Raw genomic sequence first — 24,063 nt, 5'->3', positions numbered from 1 at the left:
AGATCAGGAACTTACTCTATATGTGACATTAGGCTGATAAAGTAACCTCTCTGTACCTGGATTCCTATATCTTTGAAATAGATATAATAATTGAATCTATATCATAATTGAATCTATATCTATATCTTTATAAGGATAAAGTGGTATAAAACAGATTATGTGCTTAATGCAATATTTGGTATATAATAAGTGTTCACTACATATTAGTTAATATTGACATTGTTATGAAAATGACATAAGTGAGAAGAGAAAGGAACATCTTGTTTATGTCAAGTAGAAAATATAAGAAAGTCAAGGTTCGTAAGTATTAGTGTGCATAAGCATCAGCAAAGAGATTATTAAAAATACTGATTTCTGGCCTTTAGTGCCAGAGTTTTTAAGTTGTTATTTTTCATATAACAACCTTTGATTATTCTGACACAGGTAGTCCACCAAGTACAGTTTGAGAAACACTGAAGTAAGACATTCCTTGTCAGATTGCTGACAAACCTAATAACTATAATCACTAATACCTAGTTCCAGAATACCTGGTTCCACCTGATGGGATGTGTGCTTTCTCTGATGCTATTAAATATATGCAGCAGCTTAAGTTGATGTCTAAGTTTGTAACCTTCCTCACAGAGAAAAATCCGTGTACAATAGAAATTGCTTCCTACCTTTTCTTAAAACTATTTTCCACAATTGTTCTATTAAATTATTTTGCATCATTTATCAAGCACCTCCTCCAGACACTGTCCTAGGCTCTGTAGTTACCCTGTTGAAGGCATATTGCCCTGGTCCATAAGGAGCTTGCAGTATAAAACAAAATTAATTGAGTAAATGGAAAATGAAAATATAAAATAAGCAAAGATCGTGTGAGAAGGAAGAGAGATATACCTAATCAGAAAACTATATGAAGATGGGAGAGGTTGGAGCAGTTTTTAGAGGTCCACATTTCAATTCAACAAGCATTTAAGTTCCATTTTTTTTAAAAAAATCATTATGCTTAAGCAATAAGGGAAGTTAAAGAGAGTATGACTCAGTCCTTGTTATAAATGTTGCTTATATTTTAGTAAAAGATTTAAATATGCCATAAGTAATTATAGTTGAAAAAGAATATAACAAGTGTTATAGTAAATAATGTTCCTCAGCTTCACTGTTATTTACATTTTATTGTGGGGAGCTGACCCATGCCTGGTGGGATGTTTAGCAGTATCCCTGATCTTTACCCTCTAATTACCAGAAGTATTCCTCTTTCCACTTCTCTCTGAATCATGACAATCAAAAAATATCTCCAGACATTAACAAATATTCTATGGGGGAGCAATATTATTTCTAGTTGAGAATTAGTGCCTTAGAGATACAAAATTAAACATGAAATGAAAAAGGGCCAGATAAATCTTAATCAAGATGTATCAGAGAAAGCTTTATGGGATGAGACCAGGTTGAGCTGGGACTTTGAAAGGCAGACAGTATGTAAGAAGATACTTCAAACAGACAAGCCAATGACTAGAAAACTAGCTGCATGAGAAAGTTGCAGATGTAGAAATGAAACCTGTAGGATCGTGGGAATTCCTATGCGCTAAGGTAAAATTGTTGGACTTCATTCTGAGGGCATGAGGGACACTTGAATATTTTGGAACAAAGAGTAGTGATATGCTCTGGTCTGAAAAGCTAACTCTGATGGTAGTGTGAAGAACACATTGGGAGAGACTGTGACAGAAGCTAGAAAAAACAGTTTGGAGGTTGTTGCATTAATAGGCAAAAGATTATGTGGGCTAAATGTGGATATCCAGTAAAAAAAAAATGGACAAGAAGAGATGGATCAACGAAACACTATGGCAAACTAGGCGATTGTAATGAGAAGTGAGTAGGAAGGGTAAGTTTCTGCCCTGGAAGATGGTAAAAGGTGATGTAATAAATGAAATAGGAGACACCCAAGAGAGAAGGGCTGTCAGTGTGGAGGTAGGAATGAAAGTGACAATTAATCCTATTCGGTTGTCCATTGAACATGTATGTAAAAATGTTCAACTGGCAATAAGAAGTACAAATCAGAAGCTCAAGAGATAAGAGTTCTCAAGTTTCAAAATACAGATTTGGCTCTTAGATGTCAAACCAGTGGGAGAGAAAAACACACAAAAGCGTTCCAAGTATAGAATTTGAGTTATTAATACATAAAACGTGTGTGCTAAGGAAGAGAAATAAGGCTGAGAGATAAGCAACCAGAAGGTCATGTAGTAATAATCAGGAGAAGACAAAGCTGTCAAAGCCATGGAGGAATTTCATGCAGGATGTTTGAGGAGAAAAGTGTCAGAAAAGAAGTCTCTATGTGTGGGTATTAGCAATGGAACTTGACCAATAACAATGCAAAATTTATAATATTGATTAACTTCCTCATATAACACCAACTTCTCATTTTCATTAAAGTAATGAAGACTCTGTCACTTTCTCCCAGCTTACCCTTCCCCCTCCCCATGTCATGGACATATATACACTACCAAATGTAAAATAGATAGCTAGTGGGAAGCAGCCGCATAACACAGGGAGATCAGCTCAGGTGCTTTGTGACCACCTAGAGGGGTGGGATAGGGAGGGTGGGAGGGAGGGAGATGCAAGAGGGAGGGGATATGGGGATATATGTATACGTATAGCTGATTCACTTTGTTATAAAGCAGAAACTAACACACCATTGTAAAGCAATTATACTCCAATAAAGATGTTAAAAAAAATAATGAAGACTACTTGAGAAAATAAGAGATAATTTATCATCGTCATTTCATATTTGTCTTAGAGAATTCCTTGAATATCAAGATTTGCATTATACAATTTATAAACACCATTTTCTGGTTTTCATCTTTTGGAATCATTTTATATACCAAGCACAAAATAGTAAAAACATGCAAAAAATTTAGGAATATAGAAGTTATACATTTGGCGATGTAAACATTATGAAACAACTCAGGGAAGTTGAGATAAAGGAGGGAGAAGAGAGCTACAACAAAGCTTAGGGATGTGAAATTCCTCATTTGACACATTGGGTAATTTGGGAGATGGCATCTACAATTTCAAAAATTGTTTAAATGTATCACTTGACATTGTAAAACAACACCTTCTAATTCAAAATGACTGAACAGAAATGTTTGCTTCTCATCCTTCAGACCACCCCAATGAAATGCAGGTACTAAAGTGCAAAAATAAGATACCCCCATAACTGTAAATAGAACCTGTAAGAGGTATTTATAGGTAGATGATAGCTTCCAATTTATTCTTAGACAAGTTAAAAGTTGGAGATCATAAGAAACCACAATCCAGAATGTACTCTGACAAGTTTACATTTCTGTCAGAACCCCAGAGGGGCTTCAAGCACTGAGCTTGTAGATATGACGAAGAACAGGAATGAAAAGTGGAGCTGAAAAGGGGAACGGTTTAAGATCTACATATGGATGAATTAGTATGTTCCTACTTTCTTATCTCTATGCACAGAGGAAGCAGGTTGGCGTCAGCCTCCAGGTAGATCATAAAACAGTAAATATATAAGTAAATTTATCATTTTAGTATAGGTGCTGTTTCCCCAAGTGCAAAGCCTTCTTCAAATTGAAATATAGGTGTTCCGATCTGAAAGCCAGTTCCTTGCTTACTCAAATCCAAGCAAAGCCTGAGGCTGATACTCCATTCCAGGCATACTTCCCACTCATGGGAGATGAATATTACAGAATTTATTTACTTACAGAATAGTAGAGGAAACTCACATGAGCTACCCAGTCCTTAAACCTTAAATACAAATGAACTGCCAAGAATTTCCAGATATATATTTCTATGAATAAGCAGAAAAAGTGAACTTTGAAGAATAAAAGTTTATTCTGAAAACAGAAAATAGAAAAGAACTTTAAAAATAACTTGTGTGACTATATGAAGGCAGTTTTAGAGGTTCTCATATCCATAGAGCAAAAAGAATATCATAAAAAGGAATGATCGAACAGAAGGAGCCTTTTCCAAGAGCTAACGGACACAGCTCCAATTTGGAAAGGTCTACCGTGTGCCCACCAAAATATAACAGAAAAGATCCATACTTGGAGTTATTGTCTTATTGAAGAGAGGAGACATTAATTTCAAGAAAAAAACAATCAAACAGCATGAGCTTTTTTTTTTTTTTTTTTTTTTGCAGTACTCGGGCCTCTCACTGTTGTGGCCTACTCCCGTTGTGGAGCACAGGCTCCGGACGCGCAGGCTCAGCGGCCATGGCTCACGGGCCCAGCCGCTCCGCGGCATGTGGGATCTTCCCCGACCGGAGCACGAACCCGTATCCCCTGCATCGGCAGGCGGACTCTCAACCACTGCACCACGAGGGAAGCCCCAGCATGAGCTTTTCAATCACAGCTTTGGGTTGTAAAGGACTGTGAAGCAAGTTTTATAAAATTTTAAAGTAAAATGAATTTGAACATAGCATTTGATACCCAGCAAAATATCATATTTTTGTAAAATGACAATCAGGACATTTTTAGACATATAAAGACTTTCTTTTCAAGTAATTTGAAAAGTTTGTTGAAACTGAACTTCATCAAAAAGGAAAGACATATGGAAACATAGGAAGATATGTGGCCTAGGAAATAGTACATTTCCACCATGTCAAGTGTGTTGCAGGCCTAGAGAGGAAAAAAAAAAAAGAGTTCAGATTGAAACAAGAAAACCGAAAAATTAGTGGGAAAAGATTCCAGATATAAAGAGAATATACAAACTATAGAATAATTGATAAGTTAGAAATTCACAAAGATAATATGAAAGCTAAAGACAAAATTATGATAAAGGTTATTGTCATCCCATTAGGAAATAAATAGAAATTTTAAAGGAAAAATATATGTAAGAAAGCAATAAAATCATGGTTCATATATAATGCAAAATAATAAATGGTATAATTTTTTACTCACTAATAAAGTGTAAGAAAAGGGGACCCACTGATTTAGGAATCCTGGTACCATGTGCATTCTTCTTGGAGGGGAAATTGGACCTATAGAATAGAAATGTATTTCTCACTACTTCATCCAACAAGGAACAGCATATGCACAGTGTCAAAATAATCTGAGTACTACTTAGTGGTTTCAAATTTTGATCAACCTTCACACAAAGCACAAATGACCTGGTTGTGTTCTGTGAAACAGAACTTAGATGTTGAAATACTAAAAGTTGTGTTCATTTGACCAAGAAACTGATACAAGCGTAACATCTGGTTTAACCTTAATGAATATTTGGGAGTTCTCAAACATTTTATTGTAATAGAAATATAACTCTTATCTGAATGCTATCATTCCTATTTATATCAAAAGTAAGCCAAATAGGACTTCCCTGGTGGTGCAGTGGTTAAGAACCTCGAACCAGGGCACAGCTTCGAGCCCTGGTCTGGGAAGATCCCACATACCACAGAGCAACTAAGCCCCTGCGCCACAACTACTGAGCCTGTGCTCTAGAGCCCGTGAGCCACAACTGCTGAGCCCACGTGCCACAACTACTGAAGCCTGCATGCGTAGAGCTCACACTCCTCAACAAGAGAAGCCACCACAGTGAGAAGCCCGCGCACTGGAACGAAGAGTAGCCCCGTCTCACCGCAACTAGAGAAAGCCTGCATGCAGCAACAAAGACCCAACGCAGACAAAAATAAATTAATTAATTAAATTAAATTTTAAAAAAAAAGAAGCTATAAAAAAAAAAAAGTAAGCCAAATGAAATTATAAGTGACTTTGATTCTGGGTGTCTCCAAGGCATAAATGTCAAACAAGCAGTTAATAAAGGTGCATATACAGCATGTAGCTTATGTGTTAACATGGTTATTAGTTAATCTCCATGCAAAGTTAGCATATATTACGTGATAGATTTGTAAGTATTACACTTTCTATTATGTATACATAAAAATGACAATGTTTAGGTTTAAATTTCAATAAGCACCCTTGTCACGTTTTAATTTGCAATGTATCCATATTACATGCTAAACAGAACAGATCTTACATGTGAAAACATGCTTTTCTATATTATATATGTTATATATATAAACATATAATGTGCTACTAATATTACACCTTATATTCTCTATATATTTAAGAGGGAAACACAGGATGTAGCATAATTCACAAAGGATGGACTTGGAATGAAATAAAACTAGATATGAGTCCTGATTTCACAGCCATCTAGCTATATGGACTTAGCAAGTTACTTAGCTTTTCTCAGCTTTAATTTCTTCATCTGTAAAATAAGGATGATAGCACTTATCTTAAAAGGTCATTGCAAAAATTAGAGAAAAGACATGCAAACTGCGTAACATATAATAGTAATTTTCTAAATGGTGCTTATTGTTACTTTTATTATTAAGACTGCATATTTACCAATATTCTGTTGGCATCATGAAAATACAGTGAAGCTTATGTTGTTAGTGGTTTTACTTTTAATTTTTAAATATTCATGTTAGTTTGAAATAGACATAAATCACATGAATAATACATTTAGTAAAATTATCACTTAGGAATCTTAATTTTATAATTGGAACATACCTGCAATGTACAAAATCCAAGAATTTTAATATGATTATTAAACTAGGGCCTGTTGAGATCACTGCAAGTTGCCCTCACTAAAATCTCAGAGACAAAGATAAGTCTTGATAATATGCTAGTGTTGCCTCTGACTAGAAGCAAGAATTGGAGGGTCAAGCAAAATCCAAGAACTGTTGTCAACACTGAGCAATAGTTTCCTATGAGAATAACATTACTGAAATGTCAGACATCCCAGAGGTTATTGCGTTGATTTCTATTACTTTCTGTACCCTATTTCTTAAAACAAAACAAAATTTGCCTTCTATTGCATTCTAATTTAAGATACAAAGTGGAAGTTCTGCAAATGAGTTATTGCTACCCAATTTCTTATCAACAACTGTCAGTCACAGGAGTTTGGTGGAGTGAAGTGGCCCCTAATTCTCCAGCAATGTGAAGCTCCATTCTCCCCGTATAGTGCTGGGGAAGAGAGCATATGAATCATGCAGGTGGCAGCATCACTGGAGGCTCTCATGACTGTGTAGATCTGAACATTGTTGTAAATGTCAGTTGTCAGACACTCAGTGTCATCTGAGACTCTACTCCTGCTTTTTTGCTGGATCTGCCATTGCCACAGGGTTTGTAGGCACTGCATTAAGTATTCACCACTGGGGTTGCAATTCTTTGATGGTGTTGGAAAGAGAATGTGGCCAATGTATCTCTAAGCAAGCCACTTGGTATGTAGAGTGAGCGGTACTGCAGGAACCAGGTAGTCCTGATGCATGCCATACTGCCCAGATAAGAAGGTAGCAGTAACACGTAGTTCAGCTCTATTTGTTGTTCTTCACCTGATAGTTACCTTAATTGTAGACTTTGATATTAAAAATTCTCTTGTACTCTAGTATTTTATGCCAGGGATTGGAAAGAAATTGATTTTGTAGAAGCACAGATTTCTTTAGATGTAAAATACCTTAGGAGCCATCTTATAGACTGCCTTCATTCGTTTTCTCTTGTCACTAGAAAGGATACTGAAATTTTACCAAATAATAAGTGACAGATCTTTTGTAAACAATATTGACTAAACTAACAACTAAGCTCCAAATATCTATTTATAGGCAATTTTAAAAAAATGACAGTTTGGTTTATAAGGCAAATCAACAAAACTCCTGGTCATTATTCTTTACAATTTTAATCTTAGTGTAAGCATATTTTAAGCATATAGACTGTGCTCAGTAAATATTGGAGGAGAAATCACTCTCATCTATGTATGTATGTATGTGTGTATTATGTATGTATTTATCCCTCTATCTAGAATATATATAATATAATTATACCTAATGTAGAGGTGTCAAGTAGTTATTTCAAGGTTTTTTTCTATCTGACGTCAACCTTCCAAAATAAAATGTAATCACAACGATAGCAACAGTTTATTCCCTGGGTTCAGTTACTAAGGATTTATAAATTTCCATGCATTTATTTAAACCCTTAGTAACTTGAATATAAAGAATCTGATTGTTTAGCTGACTTTCCCCATTTCTATCTGTACTGTTGAACATAGTATTAGCAAGACCAAGGTGACTAAAAGAAGCTGGATGTGAAAGTACCCAAATCAAAAGGAAGGTGAAGCTCATTTTAAGTAGTTCCTATCATTACAGCATCCTCTGTTCTAATGCACCTCATTTTTTCTGATGGGCACCTCTTCCATCCTAAATTCCAGATGCTCTAATGCAGTCCTGACTGCCACAGAATCTTTTTTATCTGATGTAATAATGTCTCTGAACTATAGATTTGGTGAGATATGTTAAAGGAGGAGATGTGGCACTTGAATAGCTAGAGATTTCTGAGCCCAAGGAAACTCAAATGATGGAGAGATAAAAATCTATATCACTCTTCAGATGGTATCATGGACATTGCAATAATTATATGTCTTTCCAATAAACCTGTGAGATAAGATTCTCCCAGTAGTACAGATGAGAAATGTAAGACCAAAATAGTCACAAAATTATTCCTAATTGGTCCCTTGTAGAGCCAGAATTCAAAACCCTACTTTTTATTTTATCTTTCCACTGAACTACAGTTACCTCTAACCTATTCTAGAGTTCATCCTCTGACCAAAACTTATACCTAAACAATATTGTGTTACACCGTGACTTAATATTCCTATTAGGTATATAGTATTTGTCCATACATAATAGGTGTCTCAGAAGCAGCAAACAACATATAAGGGTAATTTTTCATTTGTTTAGCTATTCCAAAAGCTAGTACCCTGTAAGTAGTTGAAAAAAATCTCACTTAAATCAATATTGATTTCGTGAATTATTTTAATAATTTATTTTAGCCCAAATATTGCTCAGTTGGTATTCTGATAATCATTACTGCTCAATCAAACTTGAAGCCTAATCATCAAGTTATTTCATCAAACCAATGTTACTTTTAAAAAATTGATATTGAGGCATAAATATAAATTGCACGTATATAAAAATATCATTTGATACATTTTGACATATGTATACAGCCATGAAACCATCACAACAAGCAAGATAATCAGTATTTCCATCACTCCTGGAAGTTTCCTCAAGGCTCTTTGCAATTGTATGGGGGTGAAATTTGCCGCACCAAAATGTGTCTCTTTAGCATGAGGATTAATTTGACTGTTTATAGTTTTAAGAAAGAGAAGACTGCTGAAGTTTTCTCACCTCCCCCTTAATTGCCTAAAAGAATTTAGATAAAGGGCCTTTTTCCGGAATAAAGCTATCCCCCAAGATGCTGCAAAGAATGTGGGCTAGATATGGTCGGGGAAACTCAACAGGGTCTTGAGATCAGAGTCCACCCTGTATCCCATTGTCTCTGCAGGGCCCAGCAAACATTTGTTTACCAAACATTTGCTTTTCCATCTCCTTGTGAATTGCCTTACTCCCCTTTGAAGTACCAAACCACTACCCCAATGTCCTGTTTTGTTTTGTAGCTGAAGATGATGATTTCTGTCATTTTGGTGAGTTACTCAGTCTTCCTGGGTCTGGGTCCTGAAAGACCATGTGTACATGTTATTAAAATTTTGTTTGATTTTCTCCTGTCAATCTGTCTCATATCAGCTTAATTCTTGGCCCAACCAGAAGAACTTACCTAGAAGGGTAAAGGAAAATGCTTTCCTCTTCAACGCAATCCATCCTTTCCTACAATCCTGCTTTCTGTCACTGTAGATTAATTTTCATGTTCATAATCTTTACATAGGTGGAAATATACATTAAATAACTTTTTTTGCATGGTTTCCTACATACAACATAATGCTTTTGAAATTATTCAATGAGTAATGTGTATCAATAGATTTTTTTCCTCTTTATTGCAGAGTAGTATTCCACTGGACACATATAATTAGTTTATCCATTTACCAGTTGATGGATATTACAGTTGTTTTCAGCCTTTGGTTATTGCAAGAAAGCTACTGTAAACATTAAAGTACAAAACTTTGTGTTGACATATGTTTTTGTTTTTGATTCTCTTGGACAATTGCTGAGAAGTGGAATGGTCAGGCAATATGGTACATGCATGTTTAACTTTTTATGAAACTTCCAAATTGTTTTCCAAAAGGGTTGTAACATTTTATATACCACAGCAGTGTACAAAAATTCTGATTGCTTCATATTCTCACCACTAGTAGGTATAGTGACAATATTTAACTTTAGCTATCTAATGGGTATGTTTAGTATCCCATTTTGATTGATATTTGTATTTCCTCAATGACTGTTAATGGCAGAACATCTTTTCTTGTTCATACTGCCTATTGATAAATCTTCCTTTTTACAGTATCCATTCAAAAAAATTTTCCCATTTTCTTATTCAGTTGTTTGTCTTCTTAAAATTAGGCTCTAGTTTCTTTGTATTTTATAGACACAAGTCCTTTGTTTGACAAATGTGTTACAAATATTTTCTCTGAGCTGGTGACTTGCCTTTTTGTTTTCTTAATAGTGTCTTTGAAGAGCAAATTTTTATTAATTTGTAAAGCCAATGGCAAAAAATCAGGAAAGATGTAGTTTAAATGAATTATCTGACTTTTGGCCTTCTTGTTATATCAGTTGGTGAGAGATGAGTTGTAATGACCACCTCCAGAGGCACATGGAACCCCCCCACCCAAAATTTCAATGTCAACACTGATGACGCCACACACACACTGAAAGGGTATAAAACAGTTTATTGTTTATATAATTGAGGTCTCTGGGGGAGATCAGAACAGGTGTCTCAAGCAGACCCAAAAATGTTTTGAGGGAGCAAGGAAAAGGTCTAGGTTTTTATTATGGTTAAGAGGTGGACTGAGGTAAGTGTTTTTACAGATGAGCAGGAACTTGAGTGATTTGAGTCTCCTCCCCGTGTCAAAGGAGGGAGTATTCAAGCTTTCTTAGGATCTTGCCCAAATGTGGGGCACAAGGGGAAGAGGGAGAGGTGAAGCTTAAAGGCTGTCAGCACACACCAAAAACTGGTGTCAGATTCCTCATTACATGGGTGTTAAAATTGTCATCTACAATTGTGCAATTTTAACTATTTCTCCACTTAGTTATCTCAATCTTTGCTTGAGTCTCCATTTTTAGGTGCATAATTAGTCATAATTTTATGTCTTATTGAGTATGAAATGTTCTGTTTACCTTTTTTAGTACTGTTTGTCCAAAAGCTATTTTATCTGATATTAAAATATTGACTTTTCTTATGCTTACTGTTTGTTTGCATTGTATACTTTCTCCGTCTATATAATCTCAACCTATTATCTTTATATTTAAAATATGTCTCCTGTAGACAGCATATAGTAGCGTCTTGCTCTTTCTACAATCTGTTTATCCCTGTGTCTTAACTGGAGTACTTAGATCATAACACTTAATGTAATTAATGACATGTTTGAAATATGTTTACAATTTTATTTGTTTTACTTTTTCCATCTGTTTATTGTTCCTCTCTTATCTCCTTCTTTCTTTTAGAAAGAATATTTTTAACATTTCAATTTAATTTAAATATCGGCATTTTGGCTGTATCTCCTTCTAGTTTGTGTGTGTGTGTATGTGCATTTGAGAGAAAGAGAGAGAGATTGCTCCAAGGATTGAAATGTACATACATAACACATTTTATAGAGTACTTGTAGAGCCCATATTATACAAACTCCCATAAATTATAGAACCCTGAAACCATATGGGAACCTCTACCTCCCTTCCCATTGATCCTTATGTTATTGTTGTCAAATATACAACATTTACATAAACTGAAAACCTCATCAGAAAATGTTATTTTTGCTTTAAACAGTCATACATATTTTTAAAGAACTTAAGAGGTTAAAAATTAGTATTTTATATTTACCCAACCGTTTACCACTTTGTTGTTCCTCTTCGTTCCTGAAGATTCAGCGTTTCCTCTAATATTACTTCCCTTCAGCTTGAAGAGCTTCCTTTAGCATTTCTTCTAGAACATGTCTAATGGCCACACTTTCTTAGCTTCCCATTATCTCAAGATGTCTTCATTTTGTTTTATTCTTGAAGTATTTTTTTATGGGAATGAAATGTGTATTGACAATACTTTTACTTACAGTTTTAAGATGTTTTCCTACTATAGTCTGACCTCCATTGTTTCTGATGACAAATCCAGTGTCATTTGAATCACTGTCCTGTATGTAATGTGCCGTTTGTCTCCAACTCTTTTCACAATGTTTCCACCGCTTTTGGTCTTCAGCAGCTTATTACATGCGTGCAGGCATGGTTTTCTTTGAGTTTATCATGTTGAGAATTTTTTGAGCTTTTTAAATTTATAAATGTATGCCTTTCATAAAACTTAGGATATTTCTTCCATTTTTTTCTTCAAATGTATTTTCTGCTTCAAACTTACTCTTCTCAGAGTTCCTTCTGGGACTCCACAGATATATTTTTTAGACCTTTTGATATTGTCCCACAGGTTCTTGAGGCTATGTTCAACTAAATTTTTTTTCTCTCTCTCTGCTTTTCAGGTGTGATCATTTTTACTACTCTATCTTCAGTTTCCTCATTTACCTACCATCTCCATTCTGTACTGAGGTTTAGTTTAAAATATTTTATTTTTCAATTCTAAAATTTCCATTTGATTTGTTTTTATAGTTTTTATGTTTGTGCTAAATATGCCTATCTGTTCACTTATTTGCTTTTCCTTTATCTCATGACATATAATTATAATAGCTGTTGTAAAAACTCTGCCTCATAACTCTAGTTTCTGAGTTATCTTTTCTTATACCTTGCATGGCAGGTAATATTGGATTATATTCTGGACATCACAAATGCTATGTTGTACAGACTCTGAGTCTTGTTATAATCCTCTGGGGATTGTAGATATTTTTATTTTACCCATTAATCAATACTAAATCAGCCTGATTTAGTTCAGACTGAAATCGTGTCCCTTCTCCTTTGAGCTATTGCAGTTCAAATCTCAATTTCGTTCTCTAAGTCTTTGCTATGCTGATTTGGGTCCTATCCATGCATTCATAGTTCAGGGTCCTTCTGAGCCTTGTGTGGATGACTCAAATCTCAGTTCAGTTTTCAAAACCTTTATGATTCATAGCTCATGGGTTAAGTTGAGAGTTGTTCGTGGTCATACCAGAATTCACATATCCTCTTCTCTGAATCTTATACCTTAGGGATTCACCTATAACTTTTGGTCCACAGGGGCCCTTTATCCTGCTTATGTTGTCCTTGGTTTCTTTAGTTTTAGTCATGAGTAAAAAGAAAATAGGGGGAGACTCATTTGCTTCTTTAAATTTTGTACCCCACCCAAAAGTTTCACTTTGTTGTTTACTTATTTGGTATCTTCAGGTAGCTGTTGTTAGTTTTTTAAAATAATTTGTCTAAAGGTTTCTTTTGATGGAATAGATGGCTACAGTGGACTTACTCTATGAAGCCAAAAATGGATCTCTTCAATGTTACTTTTGATATAAACAATTAGTACCTATAATATTTACTTCTGATTGTGCATGTTATATTGTGATTTTGAATGTTATATCTCTCTCTAAATATTAGAGAATAAAATAATTATATTCATCGTCTCATTCAGGTGAAAAAATTAACAACTTAAATCATCAATCCTGTCCAAGTTGCTTCTTGTGGATTACTATCTTGTTTCATTTTAATTTTCTCTTTTAATATTAAAGGAGCCATTCCATGAAAAAGGAAGTGATGAGTGCCTCAAAATCTCTAGCTTTCACTTTAAGTTAGCAATAGTGAGTTTATCCTGTATATTTCAGTGATCATGCATTCTTGAGAAAGTCTTACTACTCTAAATGTAATAAGAGTTCATTTCCTACTTTTACTATGAAAATGTCTCTACTTAGATATACCAAATGGAAATCTGTTCCTAGATATCTAGGTTATGGATGTGTTCAATTGAAACCACTGCAAAACATAAAAATACATGCATAAGAAAAGTGACCCTTTTCAGACATAGTTAAGGTAAGACGAGTATCCTGAACAATCTCAAAGAGACAGATATCGAATTTCATTTTTTAATTTGTTTATTTTACATATATGCACATGTCTGTGATGCTTGAGGCCATCAAAACTTCAGCTTCTTGTTTGAAGGTTAATTTTAATAAGGCCCTGTGGGTACCTGGCCCCATGTCAATTTGCATGGCTGAATAAATCTTCCTATATACATCTCTTGATAAACAATTTCAGGGTTTCTCAGCCTGTATAGTCACAATAATTAACCTAAAATTTCTGTTGTCACATAATACCATATTAGCTAAGGAGACAGGGAAACATCTGGACCCCATCATCTATAAAATAAGTCTTCATATGATGAAATTTCTATTGTTTCCCTCAAACCATTTCTTTTCTAGGTTAAGCAATGTCAGTTTCTTTCTTCATGGTCTTAATTTTCCAATACTTTTTTCATGTTCATTTTTTCCACTGCTGGATCCCTCTTATTGATTGTTGAAGCACCCTGTTGTTCTGGATTTGGGTAGTTCTACCACATTTTTTAATCTTTCAAACAGGCCCCAGGTAATGCTTCACATATTCTGAAGCTTGTTTATCTCTGGTTTTTACAGGTTAAGTTCTTGTTTATATATCCACTAAAAAGTGTTCACTTACCCCTTTCTTTTTCTCAAAAGAACTACACTGCTGTTTAAAATATTATTATAGAATCACAATCAACTTGTGACTAAAAAGAAAGAAGGAAAGGAGTAGTCATTATAAAAAATAATTGCACTTGCAGTAGTTTTGTTAAATGTTTGCCAAGCTGACTGAAATGTATGACTTACAAATGTATGTTTTGAATTCCCTCTTCTGTCTGTAAGGAGACTTGAATTTAGCAGACGTTCTTCATAGGAAGATCTGCTGTTATGAGGAGGGAATGAGAACTGAGCTGTTTATAAATAGTTATTAGATAGATGCAGCTTAAGAACAGCTACTCGTAGTAAATAGTAAAAAAAATTCTGAATGGCTACACATTCTGGCTCATGGCAGTGCTGAAACATGTACAAAGGTTGGGGAGAATTGAGGCTCTTAGCTCAACAATGCAGGCCCAAAGAAAACTTTTTGCTTGAAACATATCCATAATTGGGACAAAGTTTTCCCACAAACATCTGGCTTAGAATACTATACCAGCTTAATTTGAAGGCACAGCCTAAAATGAGATTCAGTGTGGACATGAAAAGTCCAGCCTTAATATTTGAATCATTATAGCCATAATCAGGGAAAATAAAAATGTTTCAACAACCTGTTTCCTTAAAACTACAAAAACCTGGGCTGACACTGCCATTTTAATTGACCTCTTCCAAGAAAGAGGGGGAAAGAAAACAGCCTAAGTATGAGTCAATTCGGAATATCAGCCCAGACTTCACTTTAACAGTAAGTTGCTAATTTTAATTATACAGAGACAATTTCATTACTTCATTTTGTCTGTATTATTTTCCTTCACAATTATATTCTGTACCTTCATTGAATAAATCAGTGCAATATGATGCACTATGAAAAAAATCTGTCCTACATTATAGTAACATGAGGAATAGTCCTACTATTGGAAAAGTTTTGTGTTTCTTCCTTTCAGGAATAGAAATTACTAGAGATAATTTGATAGGCTTTCAATTTATTATTTCGTCACAACAATGACTTGAGGCTATTAATTATCTGACTGCAGGATAATTTCATACAATTATTTAGATTCAAAGTCCAAAATAAATACATGTAAAAGATAGATTAGTTCTTATTGATCATAATCAATCAGTGAGATCCTTGGGGGCAGGGGCTATACATTTTTCACTTCTGCATTTCCAGTCTACTCTGGTGCCTGGGACAATGCAGAACATGCCATAGAAAGATTACTAAGTAAATGTGTAGCCGTGGTGATATTTTCTACTGCGAAAAGTAATGATACTTTTGAATTTAGAGTTAAACCTAAAAGCAGTAATTAGACATAGGAAAAAACCTATGTATATATTCAAAGCCCCTTGCAAAATAATTTATTTTCCTCCTACAGTATAATGCCTAGTTATTTTTTATAGTCCAATTTAAACTCAGCCTGACAGTAGTAGCTCTCACTGTTTCAACCCACCATAATTAATTTCTAATGTAGCACAACTTTGACGTAAATGTAATGAGGACAAATGACAAAAGGGACCCAATAATCTGACTCAATGGAGAAGTTATTTCCATGAGAGGACACTTTCTTTCAGTTCCTCTTCGTTTCCTTCCTGACTGCTGCCTCTGTACTTCCTTCGAGGCTACCTTTTATGTGTGTGACAAACTCAAACTGTTCAGCCAAATAATCATTTACTGCAGTTCTTTTGCCTTTTCAGGCAGCACCATCAACAGGTATCTAGGAAAAGAGCTATATAGGTTTCACTTGGCACTGAACATTTTTAAGAAAGGAAAAGAAAGAGAAATCCTAAGTAGTAAAGGGCTACAAAATTGAAAACTACCACTTTTCTTTCTTTAGAAGATTTCAGGACTGTGGAAGAACATCCCTGACACCTTCAGCAGAATGCTTCTTTTAATTAGTGTTTATGTTACATTATTAACCTGATTCAGATTCTAAAATCAGTTGTTATTGGACTTTTTAAATTATGGAGAGAAATAATGATTTCCGGATAGTCTTGTGCCTAGCCTAGTGCTAGGGAGGATCAGATGTAAATTGTTATTGAATAAACAGATAAAGATTTAGCTTTAAAGAAGTTCGTGGAGAGAAAAGAGAAGCAAGAATTTTTGAGATTCTAGTTCTCTTTAGAGTCATGAAAGAAAAGAAAATGTGTCAACCAAGAGGAATCAGCGTTAACATGAGTCTCTCTTCCTCATAGCTGTCTCCTCTGTTATCCCAAGATTTCTGCTTTAGTAACCTGCTTAGAACCATTATCAACAGAATGCAAGGTGAGGATTGTCATGATAGGGGCAAGGTATGATAAAGTTTCCTAAAATCATACCGCTGTGTGATGCTTATTTGGAAAGTCTCTTCATTGCTGAGTTAGTCTATATTCACTTTTTTCCTCTAAAATATTGCTGTAGTTATGATGAGGTGCTCTTGAATTATGTTTTACATTGAAGAATGTTGACACCCTAATTGATAACTCTCTAAAATATCTGGACATTTCAAATATCTTTTTTTTTGGAAGTTCAGCCATGTTTTTAACTAGTGCCTTCTTCCAAAAAGAGAATCATATGAAACTCCAAACCATTATGTGTTTACACCTGCCTTTGCTGTGGATTTATTATCTCCCCCAGCAATATGGAGAAATGATGAGAGCATATGATCTGAATTTAGACTTTCCAGCCAGGGACTCAGGATTCTAGGAGGGAATGCTTCCTCACCTCGATAATTATTATCCCCATCCAGAAAAGTCATGAAGTCTGAGAGTAACATTCTAACACATAAGTTGGCATTATGGAATGCTTACTGAATACCAGGCTCTTTGCTAAATACTTTACATGAATATTCCAATGTAACCTCAGAGAATTATTACCATAGTCTAACAAAGTATTTGCTAGCATTATCCTTATTTTACTCATGCAGACACAGAGGCTGATAGAGGTGGAATGACAATAGTCACAGGCTACTAAGTATCATAGTTTCAAACACAGGCCTGTGTGATTCCAGAGCACACATTCTTTTTTTTTTTTTTTTTTTTTTTGCAGTACGCAGGCCTCTCACTGCTGTGGCCTCTCCCGTTGCGGAGCACAGGCTCCGGACACACAGGCTCAGCGGCCATGGCTCACGGGCGCAGCCGCTCCGCGGCATGTGGGATCTTCCCAGACCGGGGCACGAGCCCGCGTCCCCTGCATCGGCAGGCGGACTCTCAACCACTGCACCACCAGGGAAGCCCCAGAGCACACATTGTTGTAAATACTTCACTTACTGTCTCTTCCCTCCTCCTCCACCTCACAATGCTGCCACTTCAGTCAGGCCATTGTACATTATTTTTTCCTTGCTTATTGCAATAGTTTTCCAACTTGTTCCTCTTCTATCACTCTTTCTACCTGTTTGCAGACCTAAGACATCCTCTGTGTTGCATTATCTTTACAAAATATGAATATAAACATTCACTCTCCTTCTTAATGTCCTTTTATGAATGCCTATCACCTACAGAATAAATATCAAATACTTCTAATCCTATTAATCCTATTTATTCAATGGTGCCCTGAATCCTTCAATGGCTGGCTTTTCTGAGAAACATTGCTGCAGGTGGTCCCATACTGCAGCTTCTCATATCTATGCTATGGACTCTGATGAACACTGTTGTCTGCTGGCAGGCACGTGACTTCAGTGGCAGATGGCCTGAGATATTCTGCTCTCTAGGAGCATTTTATGTCATGGACAGAATCCTAACCAATTCTTTTTCCCTGATGATTTTTAACATGGGAAACACAGAGAGAGATGGAAACAAGTGAGTACCATTGAAATCCAAAGACCTACATGGAATGCATTTAGCAGAAGCCATAAAATCGAAGGGAGTATATCTTGAGTAAAGGGAAGTTATTAGCAGGAAGGAGAACCAGTCAGCAGTTGCTTGCTAGAATTCAAAATACAAAGGCAAAGAGAAGCTGAATCCTAGGAGCGTAGTAGGCTATCAAGTCAGCTCTCACATCTTAAAAGTTGTTTTTCTTGTGAGTCCTGATATACATCTGGTTGAGAAGGTTTCCCATGCTCTCTGATGGCTCATTGTATCCATTTTTATTTCTTAATATATTATTAATATAAACCCCAATTGTGTAATAATTGTGATTTGATATTCTCACTCATCTTTAATAATTGGACCCATGCCTACCTGTCCAGACTCAACCAGTACCACTCTTTTCAGTCCCCAAAGGTCCACTCATAACTCAAGAATTTTCCTGAACACACTGCTTTCCCATGATGTTGTTTTGTTGGACTACCCATTCCATTGCCTCCATTCATTTTTGAAATACTGTTCAAACATTTCTTCCTCCTCTTGTCATCTCCTGATACACTTGGGTGTTCTTGCTGTTGTGCTCCAGAGTTACACCTGACATTGCCTCTAGACTATGAACACTTTGAGGACAAGAACTATGTCTTCTTCATATGGGTACTTTTAGAAACCAGTACAATTCTTATATAATGTGTTTAATCAATATTTGATGAAGGAAGAAAAGTGAGAAGAAGGCAGGCAGCTAGGAAGGAAGGAAAGGAGGAAAGAAGGAAGGAAGGAAAGAAAGAAGGACATTGTGAAATGCTACATAGTTACTCTTTCAATATCTTTGATACACATAAATGCCTAAAACTTGGTTTTCCTCTTCCTTTTTTGTGAAGCTGACAGAGGTGAAGTAGAGCCTTGAGTATGAAAGTAAATGAAGTGCATCAGGAAAGTCAAGTAAATTCTTAAAGAAAAGAGAAATTAATATAGTTATAAGTCAGGTGCATGTCACAATATGTTCTGAATCCCAATAATTCCAATTTTTAAGTTTAATCTCTTAGCTCCTAAACAAAAATTTCAGATAATTTTTTTTAGGTCAAAGAGTATAGATTTTTAGTAAAGATGTTTCCTTATTCAAATAGATCTCCTTTATTAGGCAAGTTTTGAATAGGCAAATTTAGTAGTATCAGCAGGCATGGCTGGCCCTGTCTCCTTCCTGGATTCCTAGAAAGGATGTGTGATATACACACTGCAATGTGCACAAAGGAGCCACAGCTTTTGCCCTGAAATGACTTAGTGAATAAACTTGACTATCCCCTCCCCCTTTGATTTTACTAAGGTCACAAGGAAGGTCATGGAGACTCCTCCATAGCACTGAGAATATAGAAATGGACATTAGGTCATGTGTAGACAACATGGTGATACCATGGTCTTCCCATAAGCTGGAAGTGTCCTGGTCAAATTAGAATAGTAATTGCAATTTGTCTTCAAAAACAACAGCTATCAGTCAACTGTTCTAAAATTAAAATTGTCTTTTTGAAATGGCCAATGGTGGGCAGGATTGTGACCCCATGATCATTGTCCCCTGGTGTTTCACCTGTGAAAATGTTACATTATATGGCAAAATCGACTTTGCAGGTGAAATTAAGTTTATAAAAATTAAGGTAGAGAGATTTTCCTATGTTATTTGGGTAAGAATACCATGAACCTTTAAGAGCGGTGAGGTTTTCCCCCTGAAGTAAAAAGAGGCAAAAGATATGTGACTCAAGGATAGGAAAGATTGGAAGCATGAAAGGACTCAACCTATTACTGCTAACTTTAAAATTACTGAGGACACAGGCCAAGGAATGTGCATAGACTCTAAAAGCTGAGAAAGAACTCTGTATATGCAGCAAGGAAACAGGGATTTCAGTTCTACAATAGCATGGGACTGGATTCTGCCAAAAACCTGAATGAGCCTGGAAATGGATTCTCCCTTTGAGCCTCCAGAAAGGAATGAAGTATTGCCGATACCTTGACTTTGGCTTTGTAGGACTGGAAGCATAGAACCTAGAAGAGTCCAATCAACTTCTATTAATAAACAGGTGCTGTTTTAAGGTGTTACGTTCATAGTAATTTAATATGGTGTCAAAAAATGCATACCTGACCATACATATTTTGGTGAGTTATAATCAATGATTCTTTACCACAAATTAACTCCATCAAATGCCTTAGTGTATCTTTTCCAATTACTTTAACTTGCATTTACAGAAGTTTTGTTTTTAAAATTCTGCTATTATTGTGTGTTGTTTTCAAATGTCTAAGGCAGGTATTTGGTTACATGTGTTTGAAAATGTTCTAAGTTAAAATCACCGTGGTCATGCTCTGTGACTTGAGATTTGGTGATATAAATGCTCATTCTACTCTATTTACGTCTTTGAAGGAGAATCTTATCTCTGTACCCCAAACTCCCTTGGTGCATCTCCAAGTGGAGACCAGTTGTCCTTCTGTCCAGGTATATGTCATCATTAGGTCTTGTGTATTCTCGCACTGATGCCAAATCAACTTCTAGTGTGGCTTATTGGTAAAACATGTGGACCTGTCCTTGACATATAGCTTAATTTAAAAGCTACGCTCCAAGTAACCTCTGAGGGAGAATGACCTCAAATTCCCTGCTCATCAATACTCATAAGAAATTAAGTGAGGGAATCATTATTTGTCAAAAATTAGTTAAAGGATAGGCAAACTATCCATTCTTCTAGATAATCCAAAAATCTATTCCTTGATTCATTCAATAATTAATTCAAGTTTGTTTTCTGTTGAGCACCTACATTGAGGCCAAAAACTGTTTTTGTCATTGAGCTTTGTCCAAACGGACCAAATTTGTCCAGTGGACCAAACACACAAATCCCTGACCTTTGGGAATGTACAATCTAGAAAATAAACAAATATGCTAAAAAGCCACATCTGTTAATGTTAAGTATTCTGAAAAGCAATAAAACAGAGTAAGAGAAGAGAGTGTGAGGGTCAGGGGAGGTGTGTGCAGAAAGGCAAAGCCTTTCTGAAAATGTGGCTTTTGATCAGAAACCTGAATGGAAGTCATGCAGTTTACTAGGGGAAGAACATATCAAGTAGAGAGAACAGTAAGTGCAAAGGCCCTGAGGTGGGACCATGCATGGCATATTCAAAAAATAGCAGAGTAGTCAGCATGGCTGAGAAGAAGTGAGCTTGGAGGAAAGGTTGAGATAATAACAGAGATTCTATCAGGTAGGGCTATACAGGCCATGGGAAGAAACCTGGATTCTGCTTAAAATTTGACGGAAGCCAGTGGATAGTTTGAAGCAAGGTAGTGACATGATCTGAGTCATTTATTAAGTGGTCACCTTGACTACTAACTAGAGAATAAACATAAAAAGAAAAAAGGTGGAAGTGTTCTTGAAAAGAGATCACAATGGCTTGGTCCAGGCTTATGGCAATAAAGAAGTGAGAAATGGGGCTTCCCTGGTGGTGCAGTGGTTGAGAGTCCGCCTGCCAATTCAGGGGACATGGGTTTGTGCCCCGGTCCGGGAAGATCCCACATGCCGCGGAGCGGCTGGGCCCGTGAGCCATGGCCGCTGAGCCTGCGCGTCCGGAGCCTGTGCTCCCTAACGGGAGAGGCCACAACAGTGAGAGGCCCGCGTACTGCAAAAAAAAAAAGAAAAAAGAAGTGAGAAATGAAACAATTAAAGGCATCTTGAAAGAAAGCATAATAGAAATTATTAGCGTGAAATATAAAAGAAAGAGAGGAATTAAAGGTAACTCTCAGGTTATTGGCCTTAACATATTAAATAATAGACTGACTTTTTCCCAAGTAGGTGATCTTAGGGAATGAGCAGATATGGGGGTCAAACCAATTTTTCTTCTTTGGCATGTTAAATTTGAGGTGCTTATTGAGCCTATCAGTTTCAATGTTGAGTCTGGAGCTGAAGAGAGAAGCCAGTGATAGAAACATTTTAGGGCGGTCCATATAAAGATGATATTTAAAGTCACCAGGCTGGATGAGGTTACCAAGGGAGTGACAGTAGTCAGGGAAAGGGGGAGTTTCACCGGCCAAATCCTTCGAGGAAGATCCAGCAAAGCAGTCAGAAAAAGAGTGGCTTTATAAGAAGCCTGTTGATATTATGTAGAGTTATTCTCCATAAGTTGAGCTTTAGTATTAAGCTACTGGTGAGCACTGGTTGAAGTTCCCATATTGTTTTTGAAGCCCTGTGATGGAAAGTTCTTTCTGGTCCGAGAACCATGCCTGGTTGTATTTCTCCTGAGAAATTATTATCAGTATTATTATGGATGTTGTGAATCACAAAATAGCTTGAAACACCCCTTTTCCACTTGCTTCTGAGAATGTTCACTAAACACTCCAGCAAATGTAAAGTCCCTGAGGGAGGACATTGTATGTACGGATCTCACTTCTGCCTTCATCTTATCTTTCCTCCTGCTGTTTTACCTCCGTTCTATTCCCTGAACCATGTATTCTTTAATTTTACTTTATTACATTGTGAGTTTACATATTTATGTAAGTTATATTACCTCCTCTCTGGAACAAAAATAAAACAATAATATATTTATAGATAGTAGAGGACAGATAGGTAGATAGATAGATAGATAGATTTAAACACATCAAGAATCATAAATTTCAGTGGCATTTTGCAGGAACTGTACTCTTCGGTGGTGTTTTGCAGCAGAATACCAGCAGGTCTGGGTCTCTGGTAAAGAAACTCACCGCTGGCCAGTCTATTGCGTGCATTATAGTAAAACAGATGCAAGTTACAGTCCATAGCCCTCTTTCCTATACAATTATCCACTTGCCTTTATTTTCTCTACACATATTGAAATCTGAAAACTAGGCTGAAGTAAACATTAGGAAAATTTCTACAGTGAGTTTGACTTCCCTTGAGCCATGTGCAGATGAGCTTATTTTATACATATATATTTATATAAAATCTGCTTTCATAATACACAGTGGTCAAAATGCCTTTGTTCCAAAAAAAAAAAAGTCATATGTGCACTCTACTGAAAAGTTCTGACAGCTATTTTTCACTGTATGTTCAAACAAACAAAGGAGACAAGAAGAGAAACTAAAGATTATTTTTAATGATAACAGGCCAAAACCTCACCTCAGAATTACACATGCACAGGAGTTGTGTACATGTCTGAGGGAGGCTCTCTGCCACTTGAAATCAAATTATTTTTCAAATGAATGCCATCAAGACTTAAGTTCGGAGATCCTTACATCAGGCCTCTTTTATAATACAGTGAAGTAAGGGCTGGGAAGTTAGGATTTTTACCAACCTATCTTTGATTTCCACTAAGTTTCTTGCATCACTCATTTAAATCTGGCCTCAGTTGTGCATCCTTTAAACATCTCCAGTTATAAGGTATACATTTCTTGCAAAGGGTAGGGTTGGAGGAATAAGGTAAGGGTCACATCTAACTTGACACTGTGGGCAAACTCTTTAATGCCTCTTAGGCCACGAATATTCAAAGTTAGCAATTGATCAAATCAGTTATCCAACACGTGGGGAAGAATTCAGACTGTCATAAACTTAGATTAATCCTGGGGATGAGAGTTTTTATTTCTTTACCAGGTAATTCAGGTCACCATTATAATCATTAGGATGCTTTAGTCTGCATCCCTCATTAAGCAGAAATAGTTTCTCCTTTATGGCATCTGTCACACAATACAGATCCCTTGCT

Source organism: Grampus griseus (assembly GCF_964374135.1).
Source record: "Grampus griseus genome assembly, chromosome: 7".
Taxonomy (NCBI): domain Eukaryota; kingdom Metazoa; phylum Chordata; class Mammalia; order Artiodactyla; family Delphinidae; genus Grampus; species Grampus griseus.
Note: the sequence above shows the minus strand (reverse complement) of the source record.